At 45.0% G+C, this 12,616-nt stretch overlaps 2 non-coding genes across 2 annotated transcripts; both read right to left on the bottom strand.

The window, feature by feature from the left end:
- Nucleotides 1-9,411: 9,411 nt before the first annotated feature.
- On the bottom strand, nt 9,412-9,483 carry TRNAD-GUC (transfer RNA aspartic acid (anticodon GUC)). Its single transcript has one exon. It is a non-coding gene; the product is annotated as a tRNA-Asp (tRNA).
- Nucleotides 9,484-11,570: 2,087 nt separating this feature from the next.
- On the bottom strand, nt 11,571-11,642 carry TRNAD-GUC (transfer RNA aspartic acid (anticodon GUC)). The gene has a single exon. It is a non-coding gene; the product is annotated as a tRNA-Asp (tRNA).
- Nucleotides 11,643-12,616: the final 974 nt, after the last annotated feature.

The raw sequence follows: 12,616 nt of genomic DNA, 5'->3' as shown, positions 1-12,616 counted from the left end.
ATTGAAATGAAGAGGGGTTTATCTTTAAAAGTTCAAGCTGGTTAGAGCAGCAGGTTACTTCACAATTGGTGAAAATCACGTGATTAAAGTCAAGAGCAAGTCCTTTTAAATTGTAATAACAATGAGAGCCAGTGGCCATTTTTTTAAAAAAGAGTTGCTCTCCCCGACAGGGAATTGAACCCTGGTCTCCCGCGTTACATGTGGGGAACCTAACGACTTTACTATCGAGGACTCGGTCTGAGTGGGGCAGATTTGTGATTGACAGAAATTATAACTAGAAATCATCTCTAATACTCAATAAATAATAGCTTGAAATGTTGAAGGATTCATCTTTAAAAGGTAAGGCTTTTGAGTGCAGCAGGTGATTTAACGTTTGGTGAAATTACGTTATAAAAGGGAACAGCAAGTGATTTTAAATTGTAATAACAATGAGAGCCAGTGGCCAAAGCATTTTTAAAAGTGTAGCTCTCCCCGACGGGGAATTGAACCCCGGTCTCGCGCGTGACAGGCGGGGATACTACCCTGCGGAAGAGCGGCTGGTTGCGCAGGTTGATCTGAGCCCCACGCGGAACATTACAGTGAGGGAGGACCTTGGATGGGTCGATTCGCTGTGCGCGGACTCGAACGATTTGTCAACGGTACAGTTGGGTGCGCTGCGTGCGTTGCTGATAGAGTTTTCTGATGTGTTCAGTAAGCATAAGTATGACATTGGGTGCACGAACCTGTTACGCCACCATATTGAAACGGGCGATGCGGCACCGGTCAGGCAAAATCCCTTCCGACTGAGTCCTGCTGAGAAGGAACACGTTCAGTCGGCCGTCAACGATATGCTGGAAGCCGACATTATTTCGCCTTCTTCCAGTCCTTGGGGAGCACCTATTGTGCTGGTTAAAAAGCAGGACGGGTCCTTGCGATTTTGCGTAGATTTCCGTTGCCTGAATAAAATCTCTGTGGCTGACGCGTAACCGCTCACCAGAATGGACGAGTTCCTCGATGCATTGTCTGGTGCGCGATATTTTTCGACTCTTGATTTATTATCGGGATTCTGGCAGTTGCCACTCGACGACGAGTCTAAACCTAAGACAGCATTTCGGACTCCAGGGGGCCTGTTCCAGTTTAACCGGTTACCCATGGGACTTCACTCCGCTCCCGCGACGTTTCAGCGCCTTATGGAGTTGGTTTTGTCGGGCTTGCAATGGGATACGTGCTTGATTTACCTTGACGATGTCATTGTTTTCAGTAAGACGTTTGAGGAACACCTCCAGCGATTGAGAAGGGTGTTCTTGAGAATGCGATCGGCTAATTTAAAGTTTAAACCGGCCAAATGCCACCTTCTTCGTAAGTCCGTTAGATACTTGGGCCACATTGTCGACTCTTCGGGGATCTCTACCGATCCCGCGAAGACGGACTGTGTCAGTTCATGGCCGACGCCCACGTCAGTTTCGGACGTGCGCAGTTTCATCGGTTTTGCTTCTTATTACCGCCGATTCGTTGAGCATTTCGCCACCATTGCAAAACCCTTGCACGCTCTAACGGCAAAAGGAGTCAAGTTCCGATGGGGACCGGAGGAGGAGGCCGCGTTCTGCTCCCTCCGGGATGCCTTGGTGGGTGCCCCACCCTTGCGTTATCCTGACTTTGCGAGTCCCTTCTTGCTAGACACGGATGCTAGCAACACGGGCATTGGGGGGGTGCTCTCGCAAGTCGTTGGGGGAGTCGAAAGGGTGGTCGCCTATGGTAGCAGGGTATTGTCACCGGCGGAGCAGCGCTACTGCGTCACCCGTCGCGAGCTGCTTGCTATTGTTTTTTTTGTACAACAATTTAGACCGTATCTCTATGGCCGTCACTTTACGGTCCGGACGGACCACGCGGCGCTTCAGTATTCATTGAGGGTCGCCCAACCCTCGGGCCAATTGTCACGGTGGTTGGAAGTCCTCCAGGACTATCAGTTCACGACTACATACCGTAAGGGGTTGCGCCACACAAACGCCGATGCCCTGTCGCGATTGTCGCCTTGTCACAAATGTGCCTGCTTATCGGGATCGGCGTGCTGTAAACTGACAGTTGGGGAAGGTATGGGGGCGTTGGCTGCGACCGCGGGTGCACCAATCGGGGATGTTCCCGCTACCCCTGAGGGAGAGGACTCGCTACTCTCACTGTCGCTGATTGAGTGGGGCCGTCTCCAAATGGAAGACAGCTCCCTGCTAGCATTGCGCCGCAGGGTGGGGGGTCCCGAGGAGGGCCGGGAGCGAACTGGCTCCTGGGTACTTAAGCAAGGCCTATTAATGAGATGGGATAGTTTGTCCCGGCGGCACTCACTTGTGGTGCCTTCCGCTGTGAGGGGGAAAGTTGTCCTGGCCGCACATGAACGCCTCTTGCATTTGGGAGGAAACAAAATGCTTGCTCTGCTTCAGCGTGACTATTATTGGCCGGGGATGGAGAGTGACGTGGTGAATATTCTAAAGGGATGTGTTGATTGCGCCAGACAGAAACCACCGCCCGTGGCATCTAATCCACCGCTGCAATCTATTCAGGTCTCGTGCACTAACGAGCTCGTTGCGCTCGATATTTTGGGGCCTTTTCCAGTCACGCCTAGGGGTAATAAGTACCTGTTGGTGGGTGTCGAATATTTTACCCGGTGGCCTATGGCGTGGCCACTCGCCAACCAGTCGGCGGCGGCTGTGACGGACGCCTTTGTCCAGGTCTACGTCCTGGACAAGGGGGCTCCCGAACGCTTGCTGACCGACCAAGGGAAACATTTTTCAAGTAAATTGCTGCAAGAGGTGTGCGACCTATTGGGTACTAAGAAGGTGCGTACCTCCCCGTACCACCCACAGACGGACGGGATGGTGGAGAGACTCCACAGGACTTTGACTTCTATGCTGTGCCAGCAGGTGTGTGAGGCACATGTTGATTGGGACCTGCAGGTCCCGGGGGTCCTCGCCGCGTATAGAATGGCCCCCCATTCAGCAACGGGATTTTCCCCATTCTATCTGATGTACGGTCGGGAAGCCGACCCGCCCATGGAAACGCAGCTGGGCCTGTCCGCACCACGAACAAATTCGAAATTGGCAGAACATATTAAATTTAATATCCATAAGCTGACAGAGGCAAGGGAGGCCGCACGGCTTAATTCGCGGGCTCGCCAAATTGCAAACGAGCGGTTGCGTGCACGGAAGGTGTCCGTGCACGACTGGAAACCAGGTGATAGGGCCTGGCTGCATTGCCCTCAGGCACCTTTGGCTACGTCGCCTAAATTGTTGAAGCCATGGCGGGGACCCATGGAGGTCGTGCGGGTTGCACGCCCCCAGTGCGTTCAAATAAAATGGGGAAAGCGCCGTTGGTACGTCCACCCCTCCCGACTGAAACCGTTCTCGCCTCCATATGGCCTCCCTTTGTGTCGTGAGGGCCGAGCATGTGACGTGACCGACGACCCAAGGGGGGAAATGTCTCTGCCTGATCCTCACATGTCTCCGCCTGATTCGCTCCCAGGTGTCTCGGAACTGACAGCTGCCGACCACCGGCGGCCGGATCTTCGCGGCGCGGCCGGTCCTTCCAGGCCCGATCCGCGCCGTCCAGAGCAGCCGGAGCCACCGGACGGTCGTCAGCGTCCCGTCCCATACGACGGATCGGCCAGGCGGACTCGCGCTAGGTCGCGCTACTTGTTATGATCTACCGATTGAGGAGTCGAGGCGGCCGGAGCGCCTCGTCACTGCATGTAGTCGCAGAGACACTGGACGCGTTCATTTTCTGGAATTCGCTTTTATTGTGTTGTTCGTCGGGCTGTACATAGCTTCTTATCTAGGTGTTGTGTGTGTTGTTGTTGACTTTTATTGTGTTGGTTGTCGATTTGTACATAGGTTGTTGTTGTTGTTGTGTTGTTGTTGTTGCGTTACAGGGCACACTGGGGGGTGGGGTTTTTCTTGTGTTGACGTTGTGTTGTGTTGTTGTTTAGCAGCCGGGCTGGCTGCGAGCTATGTGGGAGGGGGTGATGTAGTGGTGATACGCGCTGGGGTAGGGATCGTGTGTCAGCGCGTAGTGATTGGCTGTGTGTGTTGGTGACGCGCGCTGACGGTGAAGGATCAGGGGTCAGCGCGGGGTCATGGGTTATGTGGTAGTGATTGGCTGTGTGCCGGTGACGCGCTTGAGAGGGAGTGATCGTGTGGCAGCGCGGCGTGATTGGTTGTGTAGTGGTAACACGCGCTGGGGAAAACAGATCGTAGGAACAGCGCGTCGTGATTGGTCAACTAAGGAGCGATGCTCACGTCGAGGTCCACATACACTCCGTCTCCCGTGAGCGGGGACTATATAAGGGGATGCGCACAGGCGCACGGGGAGGGAGTACCAGCGAAAACTGAAGACGGATGAGGAGGCGGAACCCTGGGACCCGGGGCCGAACGTCCGTGAGAGGGCCGGCTCGTGGGACTCAGAGGTTGTGGCCCACGCCCAAGCTGGGGTGGGCCTGTAGGCTCCACGGACGTTACGGGGTCAAGTGAAGTGTGTGTAGCCGGAGGAATAGAAGCTACACGAGTCAAGTGAAGTGTGTGTAGCCGGAGGAATAGAAGCTACACGAGTCAAGTGAAGTGTGTGTAGCCGGAGGAATAGAAGCTACACGAGTCAAGTGAAGTGTGTGTAGCCGGAGGAATAGAAGCTACACGAGTCAAGTGAAGTGTGTGTAGCCGGAGGAATAGTAACTACACGTGTCGAGTGAAGTGTGTGTCGTCCGAGGAATAGAGACCACTCGTTGTATAGTGACAAGTCAAGATTTAATAAAAAGTGTGTTACCCGTCAAGGAGTTTCCTGCCGTCATTCAAATACTTCACATGTGGGGAATCTAACGGCTTTACTATCGAGGACTCGGTCAGAGTGGGGCAGATTTGTGATTGACAGAAATTATAACTAGAAATAATCTCTAATACTCAATAAATAATAGCTTGAAATGTTGAAGGATTCATCTTTAAAAGTTAAGGCTTTTGAGTGCCGCAGGTGATTCAACGTTTGGTGAAATTAACGTTATAAAAGGGAACAGCAAGTGATTTGAAATTGTAATAACAATGAGAGCCTGTGGCCAAAACATTTTAAAAAGTGTAGCTCTCCCCGATGGGGAATTGAACCCTGGTCTCCCGCGTTCCATGTGGGGAAACTAACGACTTTATCATCGAGGACTCGGTCAGAGTGGGGCTAATTCGTGATTGACAGCAATTATAAAAAAAAACTCATATTCTCAGTAAATAATAGCTTGAAATGAAGAAGGATTCATCTTTAAAAGTTCAGGCTTTTGAGTGCAGCAGGTGACTCAACGTTTGGTGAAATTAACGTGATAAAAGGGAACAGCAAGTAATTTTGAATTGTAATAACAATGAGAGCCAGTGGCCATTTTCTTTTTAAAAAGAGTTGCTTTCCCAGACGTGGAATTGAACCCCGGTCTGCCGCGTGACAGGCGGGGATACTAACCACTATATTATCGAGGACTCGCTCAGAATGAGGCAGATTGTAGATTGACTGAAATTATAAGAAGTAGAAATGAACCCATATACTCGGCATATTACCGATTGAAATGAAGAGGGGTTTATCTTTAAAAGTTCAAGCTGGTTAGAGCAGCAGGTTACTTCATAATTGGTGAAAATCACGTGATTAAAGTCAAGGGCAAGTCCTTTTAAATTGTAATAACAATGAGAGCCAGTGGCCATTTTTTTAAAAAGAGTTGCTCTCCCGACAGGGAATTGAACCCTGGTCTCCCGCGTTACATGTGGGGAACCTAACGACTTTACTATCGAGGACTCGGTCTGAGTGGGGCAGATTTGTGATTGACAGAAATTATAACTAGAAATCATCTCTAATACTCAATAAATAATAGCTTGAAATGTTGAAGGATTCATCTTTAAAAGGTAAGGCTTTTGAGTGCAGCAGGTGATTTAACGTTTGGTGAAATTACGTTATAAAAGGGAACAGCAAGTGATTTTAAATTGTAATAACAATGAGAGCCAGTGGCCAAAACATTTTTAAAAGTGTAGCTCTCCCCGACGGGGAATTGAACCCCGGTCTCGCGCGTGACAGGCGGGGATACTAACCACTATACTATCAAGGACTCGCTCAGAATGCAACTGATTCTAGATTGATTGATATTATAACAAGTAGAAATGAACCCATATTCTCGGCATATTACTGATTGAAATGAAGAGGGGTTTATCTTTAAAAGTTCAAGCTGGTTAGAGCAGCAGGTTACCTAACGATTAGGGAAAATCATGTGATTAAAGTCAAGAGCAAGTCCTTTTAAATTGTAATAACAATGAGAGCCAGTGGCCATTTTTTTTAAAAAGAGTTTTTCTCCGCGACGGGGAATTGAACCCTGGTCTCCCGCGTTACATTTGGGGAACCTAACGGCTTTACTATCGAGGACTCGGTCAGAGTGGGAAGATTTGTGATTGACAGAAATTATAACTAGAAATAATCTCTAATACTCAATAAATAATAGCTTGAAATGTTGAAGGATTCATCTTTAAAAGTTAAGGCTTTTGAGTGCAGCAGGTGATTTAACGTTTGGTGAAATTAACGTTATAAAAGGGAACAGCAAGTGATTTTAAATTGTAATAACAATGAGAGCCAGTGGCCAATTTCTTTTTTAAAAGTGCTGCTCTCCCGGACGGGGAGTTGAAACCCGGTCTCCCGCGTCACAGGCGGGGATACTAACCACTATACTATCGAGGACTCGCTCGTTTTTCGACTGATTCTAGATTGACTGATATTATAAAAAGTAGAAATTAACCCATATACTCGGCATATTACCGATTGAAATGAAGAGGGGTTTATCTTCAAAAGTTCAAGCTGGTTAGAGCAGCCGGTTACTTCACAATTGGTGAAAATCACGTGATTGAAGTCAAGAGCAAGTCCTTTTAAATTGTAATAACAATAAGAGCCAGTGGCCATTTTTTTAAAAAGAGTTTTTCTCCGCGACGGGGAATTGAACCCTGGTCTCCCGCGTTACATTTGGGGAACCTAACGGCTTTACTATCGAGGACTCGGTCAGAGTGGGAAGATTTGTGATTGACAGAAATTATAACTAGAAATAATCTCTAATACTCAATAAATAATAGCTTGAAATGTTGAAGGATTCATCTTTAAAAATTAAGGCTTTTGAGTGCAGCAGGTGATTTAACGTTTGGTGAAATTAACGTTATAAAAGGGAACAGCAAGTGATTTTAAATTGTAATAACAATGAGAGCCAGTGGCCAATTTCTTTTTTAAAAGTGCTGCTCTCCCGGACGGGGAGTTGAAACCCGGTCTCCCGCGTGACAGGCGGGGATACTAACCACTATACTATCGAGGACTCGCTCGTTTTTCGACTGATTCTAGATTGACTGATATTATAAAAAGTAGAAATTAACCCATATACTCGGCATATTACCGATTGAAATGAAGAGGGGTTTATCTTCAAAAGTTCAAGCTGGTTAGAGCAGCCGGTTACTTCACAATTGGTGAAAATCACGTGATTGAAGTCAAGAGCAAGTCCTTTTAAATTGTAATAACAATAAGAGCCAGTGGCCATTTTTTTAAAAAGAGTTTTTCTCCGCGACGGGGAATTGAACCCTGGTCTCCCGCGTTACATTTGGGGAACCTAACGGCTTTACTATCGAGGACTCGGTCAGAGTGGGAAGATTTGTGATTGACAGAAATTATAACTAGAAATAATCTCTAATACTCAATAAATAATGGCTTGAAATGTTGAAGGATTCATCTTTAAAAGTTAAGGCTTTTGAGTGCAGCAGGTGATTTAACTTTTGGTGAAATTAACGTTATAAAAGGGAACAGCAAGTGATTTTAAATTGTAATAACAATGAGAGCCAGTGGCCAATTTCTTTTTTAAAAGTGTTGCTCTCCCCGACAGGGAATTGAAACCCTGTCTCCCGCGTGACAGGCGAGGATACTAACCACTATACTATCGAGGACTCGCTCAGAATGAGGCTGATTGTAGATTCATTGAAATTATAAGAAGTAGAAATGAACACATATACGGCATATTACCCATTGAAATGAAGAGGGGTTTATCTTCAAAAGTTCAAGCTGGTTAGAGCAGCAGGTTACCTAACGATTAGGGAAAATCACGTGATTAAAGTCAAGAGCAAGTCCTTTTAAATTGTAATAACAATGAGAGCCAGTGGCCATTTTCTTTTAAAAAAGAGTTGCTCTCCCCGACGGGGAATTGAACCCTGGTCTCCCGCGTTACATTTGGGGAACCTAACGGCTTTACTATCGAGGACTCGGTCAGAGTGGGGCAGATTTGTGATTGACAGAAATTATAACTAGAAATAATCTTTAATACTTAATAAATAATCGTTTGAAATGAAGACGGATTCATCTTTAAAAGTTAAGGCTTTTGAGTGCACCAGGTGATTTAACGTTTGGTGAAATTAACGTTATAAAAGGGAACAGCAAGTGATTTTGAATTGTAATAACAATGAGATCCAGTGGCCAAAACCTTTTGAAAAGTGTATCTCTCCCCGACAAGGAATTGAACTCCGGTCTCCCGCGTGAGAAGCGGGTTACTAACCACTATACTATCGAGGACTCGCTCAGAATTCGACTGATTCTAGATTGACTGATATTATAACAAGTAGAAATGAACCCATATACTCGGCATATTACTGATTGAAATGAAGAGGAGTTTATCTATAAAGTTTTGGCTGGTTAGAGCAGCAGGTTACCTAACGATTAGGGAAAATAACGTGATTAAAATCAAGAGCACGCCTTTTCAAATAGTAATAACAATAAGGAGAGCCAGAGGCCAAAACATTTTTTAAAAGAGTAGTTCTTCCCGACGGGGAATTGAACCCTGGTCTCCCGCGTTCCATGTGGGGAAACTAACGACGTTACTATCGAGGACTCGGTCAGAGTCGGGCTAATTCGTGATTGACAGCAATTATAACAGAAAAAAACTCATATTCTCAGTAGATAATAGCTTGAAATGAAGAAGGATTCATCTTTAAAAGTTCAGGCTTTTGAGTGCAGCAGGTGACTCAACGTTTGGTGAAATTAACGTGATAAAAGGGAACAGCAAGTAATTTTAAATTGTAATAACAATGAGAGCCAGTGGCCATTTTCTTTTTTAAAAGAGTAGTTCTTTCCGACGGGGAATTGAACCCTGGTCTCCCGCGTTACATGTGGGGAACCTAACGACTTTGCTATCGAGGACTCGGTCAGAGTGGGGCAGATTTGTGATTGACAGAAATTGTAACTAGGACTTAATAAATAATCGTTTGAAATGAAGATGGATTCATCTTTAAAAGTTAAGGCTTTTGAGTGCACCAGGTGATTTAACGTTTGGTGAAATTAACGTTATAAAAGGGAACAGCAAGTGATTTTAAATTGTAATAACAATGAGAGCCAGTGGCCAATTTCTTTTTTAAAAGTGTTGCTCTCCCCGACGGGGAATTGAACCCCGGTCTCCCGCGTGACAGGCGGGGATACTAACCACTATACTATCGAGGACTCGCTCGGAATTCGACTGATTCTAGATTGACTGATATTATAAAAAGTAGAAATGAACCCATATACTCGGCATATTACCGATTAAAATGAAGAGGGGTTTATCTTCAAAAGTTCAAGCTGGTTAGAGCATCCGGTTACTTAACAATTGGTGAAAATCACGTGATTGAAGTCAAAAGCAAGTCCTTTTAAACTGTAATAACAATGAGAGCCAGTGGCCATTTTTTAAAAAAGAGTTGCTCTCTCCGACGGGGAATTGAACCCTGGTCCCCCGCGTTACATGTGGGGAACCTAACGACTTTATTATCGAGGACTCGGTCAGAGTGGGGCAGATTTGGGATTGACAGAAATTGTAACTAGATATAATCTCTAATACTTAATAAATAATCGTTTGAAATGAAGAAGGAGTCATCTTTAAAAGTTCAGGCTTTTGAGTGCAGCAGGTGATTTAACGTTTGGTGAAATTAACGTTATAAAAGGGAACAGCAAGTGATTTTAAATTGTAAAAACAATGAGAGCCAGTGGCCAAAACATTTTAAAAAGTGTAGCTCTCCCCGACAGTGAATTGAACCCCGGTCTCCCGCGAGACAGGCGGGGATACTAACCACTATACTATCGAGGACTCGTTCGGAATTCGACTGATTTTAGATTTACTGATATTATAAAACGTAGAAATGAACCCATATACTCGGCATATTACCGATTGAAATGAAGAGGGATTTCTCTTCAAACGTTCAAGCTGGTTAGAGCAGCAGGTTACCTAATGATTAGGGAAAATCACGCGATTAAAGTCAAGAGCAAGTCCTTTTAAATTGTAATAACAATGAGAGCCAGTGACCATTTTTTTAAAAAGAGTTGCTCTCCCTGACGGGGAATTGAACCCTGGTCTCCCGCGTTACATTTGGGGAACCTAACGGCTTTACTATCGAGGACTCGGTCAGAGTGGGGCAGATTTGTGATTGACAGAAATTATAACTAGAAATAATCTCTAATACTTAATAAATAATCGTTTGAAATGAAGATGGATTCATCTTTAAAAGTTAAGGCTTTTGAGTGCACCAGGTGATTTAACGTTTGGTGAAATTAACGTTATAAAAGGGAACAGCAAGTGATTTTGAATTGTAATAACAATGAGATGCAGTGGCCAAAACCTTTTAAAAAGTGTATCTCTCCCCGACGGGGAATTGAACTCCGGTCTCCCGCGTGACAAGCGGGGATACTAACCACTATACTATCGAGGACTCGCTCAGAATTCGACTGATTCTAGATTGACTGATATTATAACAAGTAGAAATGAACCCATATACTCGGCATATTACTGATTGAAATGAAGAGGAGTTTATCTATAAAGTTTAAGCTGGTTAGAGCAGCAGGTTACCTAACGATTAGGGAAAATCACGTGATTAAAATCAAGAGCACGCCTTTTCAAATAGTAATAACAATAAGGAGAGCCAGAGGCCAAAACATTTTTTAAAAGAGTAGTTCTTCCCGACGGGGAATTGAACCCTGGTCTCCCGCGTTCCATGTGGGGAAACTAACGACGTTACTATCGAGGACTCGGTCAGAGTCGGGCTAATTCGTGATTGACAGCAATTATAACAGAAAAAAACTCATATTCTCAGTAGATAATAGCTTGAAATGAAGAAGGATTCATCTTTAAAAGTTCAGGCTTTTGAGTGCAGCAGGTGACTCAACGTTTGGTGAAATTAACGTGATAAAAGGGAACAGCAAGTAATTTTAAATTGTAATAACAATGAGAGCCAGTGGCCATTTTCTTTTTTAAAAAAGTAGTTCTTCCCGACGGGGAATTGAACCCTGGTCTCCCGCGTTACATGTGGGGAACCTAACGACTTTACTATCGAGGACTCGGTCAGAGTGGGGCAGATTTGTGATTGACAGAAATTGTAACTAGGACTTAATAAATAATCGTTTGAAATGAAGATGGATTCATCTTTAAAAGTTAAGGCTTTTGAGTGCACCAGGTGATTTAACGTTTGGTGAAATTAACGTTATAAAAGGGAACAGCAAGTGATTTTAAATTGTAATAACAATGAGAGCCAGTGGCCAATTTCTTTTTTAAAAGTGTTGCTCTCCCCGACGGGGAATTGAACCCCGGTCTCCCGCGTGACAGGCGGGGATACTAACCACTATACTATCGAGGACTCGCTCGGAATTCGACTGATTCTAGATTGACTGATATTATAAAAAGTAGAAATGAACCCATATACTCGGCATATTACCGATTGAAATGAAGAGGGGTTTATCTTCAAAAGTTCAAGCTGGTTAGAGCATCCGGTTACTTAACAATTGGTGAAAATCACGTGATTGAAGTCAAAAGCAAGTCCTTTTAAACTGTAATAACAATGAGAGCCAGTGGCCATTTTTTAAAAAAGAGTTGCTCTCTCCGACGGGGAATTGAACCCTGGTCCCCGCGTTACATGTGGGGAACCTAACGACTTTACTATCGAGGACTCGGTCAGAGTGGGGCAGATTTGGGATTGACAGAAATTGTAACTAGATATAATCTCTAATACTTAATAAATAATCGTTTGAAATGAAGAAGGAGTCATCTTTAAAAGTTCAGGCTTTTGAGTGCAGCAGGTGATTTAACGTTTGGTGAAATTAACGTTATAAAAGGGAACAGCAAGTGATTTTAAATTGTAAAAACAATGAGAGCCAGTGGCCAAAACATTTTAAAAAGTGTAGCTCTCCCCGACAGGGAATTGAACCCCGGTCTCCCGCGAGACAGGCGGGGATACTAACCACTATACTATCGAGGACTCGTTCGAAATTCGACTGATTTTAGATTGACTGATATTATAAAACGTAGAAATGAACCCATATACTCGGCATATTACCGATTGAAATGAAGAGGGATTTCTCTTCAAACGTTCAAGCTGGTTAGAGCAGCAGGTTACCTAATGATTAGGGAAAATCACGCGATTAAAGTCAAGAGCAAGTCCTTTTAAATTGTAATAACAATGAGAGCCAGTGACCATTTTTTTAAAAAGAGTTGCTCTCCCTGACGGGGAATTGAACCCTGGTCTCCCGCGTTACATTTGGGGAACCTAACGGCTTTACTATCGAGGACTCGGTCAGAGTGGGGCAGATTTGTGATTGACAGAAATTATAACTA

This window comes from Lampetra planeri, chromosome 66, assembly GCF_965212315.1.
Source record: "Lampetra planeri chromosome 66, kcLamPlan1.2.h2, whole genome shotgun sequence".
NCBI lineage: Eukaryota > Metazoa > Chordata > Hyperoartia > Petromyzontiformes > Petromyzontidae > Lampetra > Lampetra planeri.
Note: the sequence above shows the minus strand (reverse complement) of the source record. Positions and strands in the feature narration are given on the sequence as shown.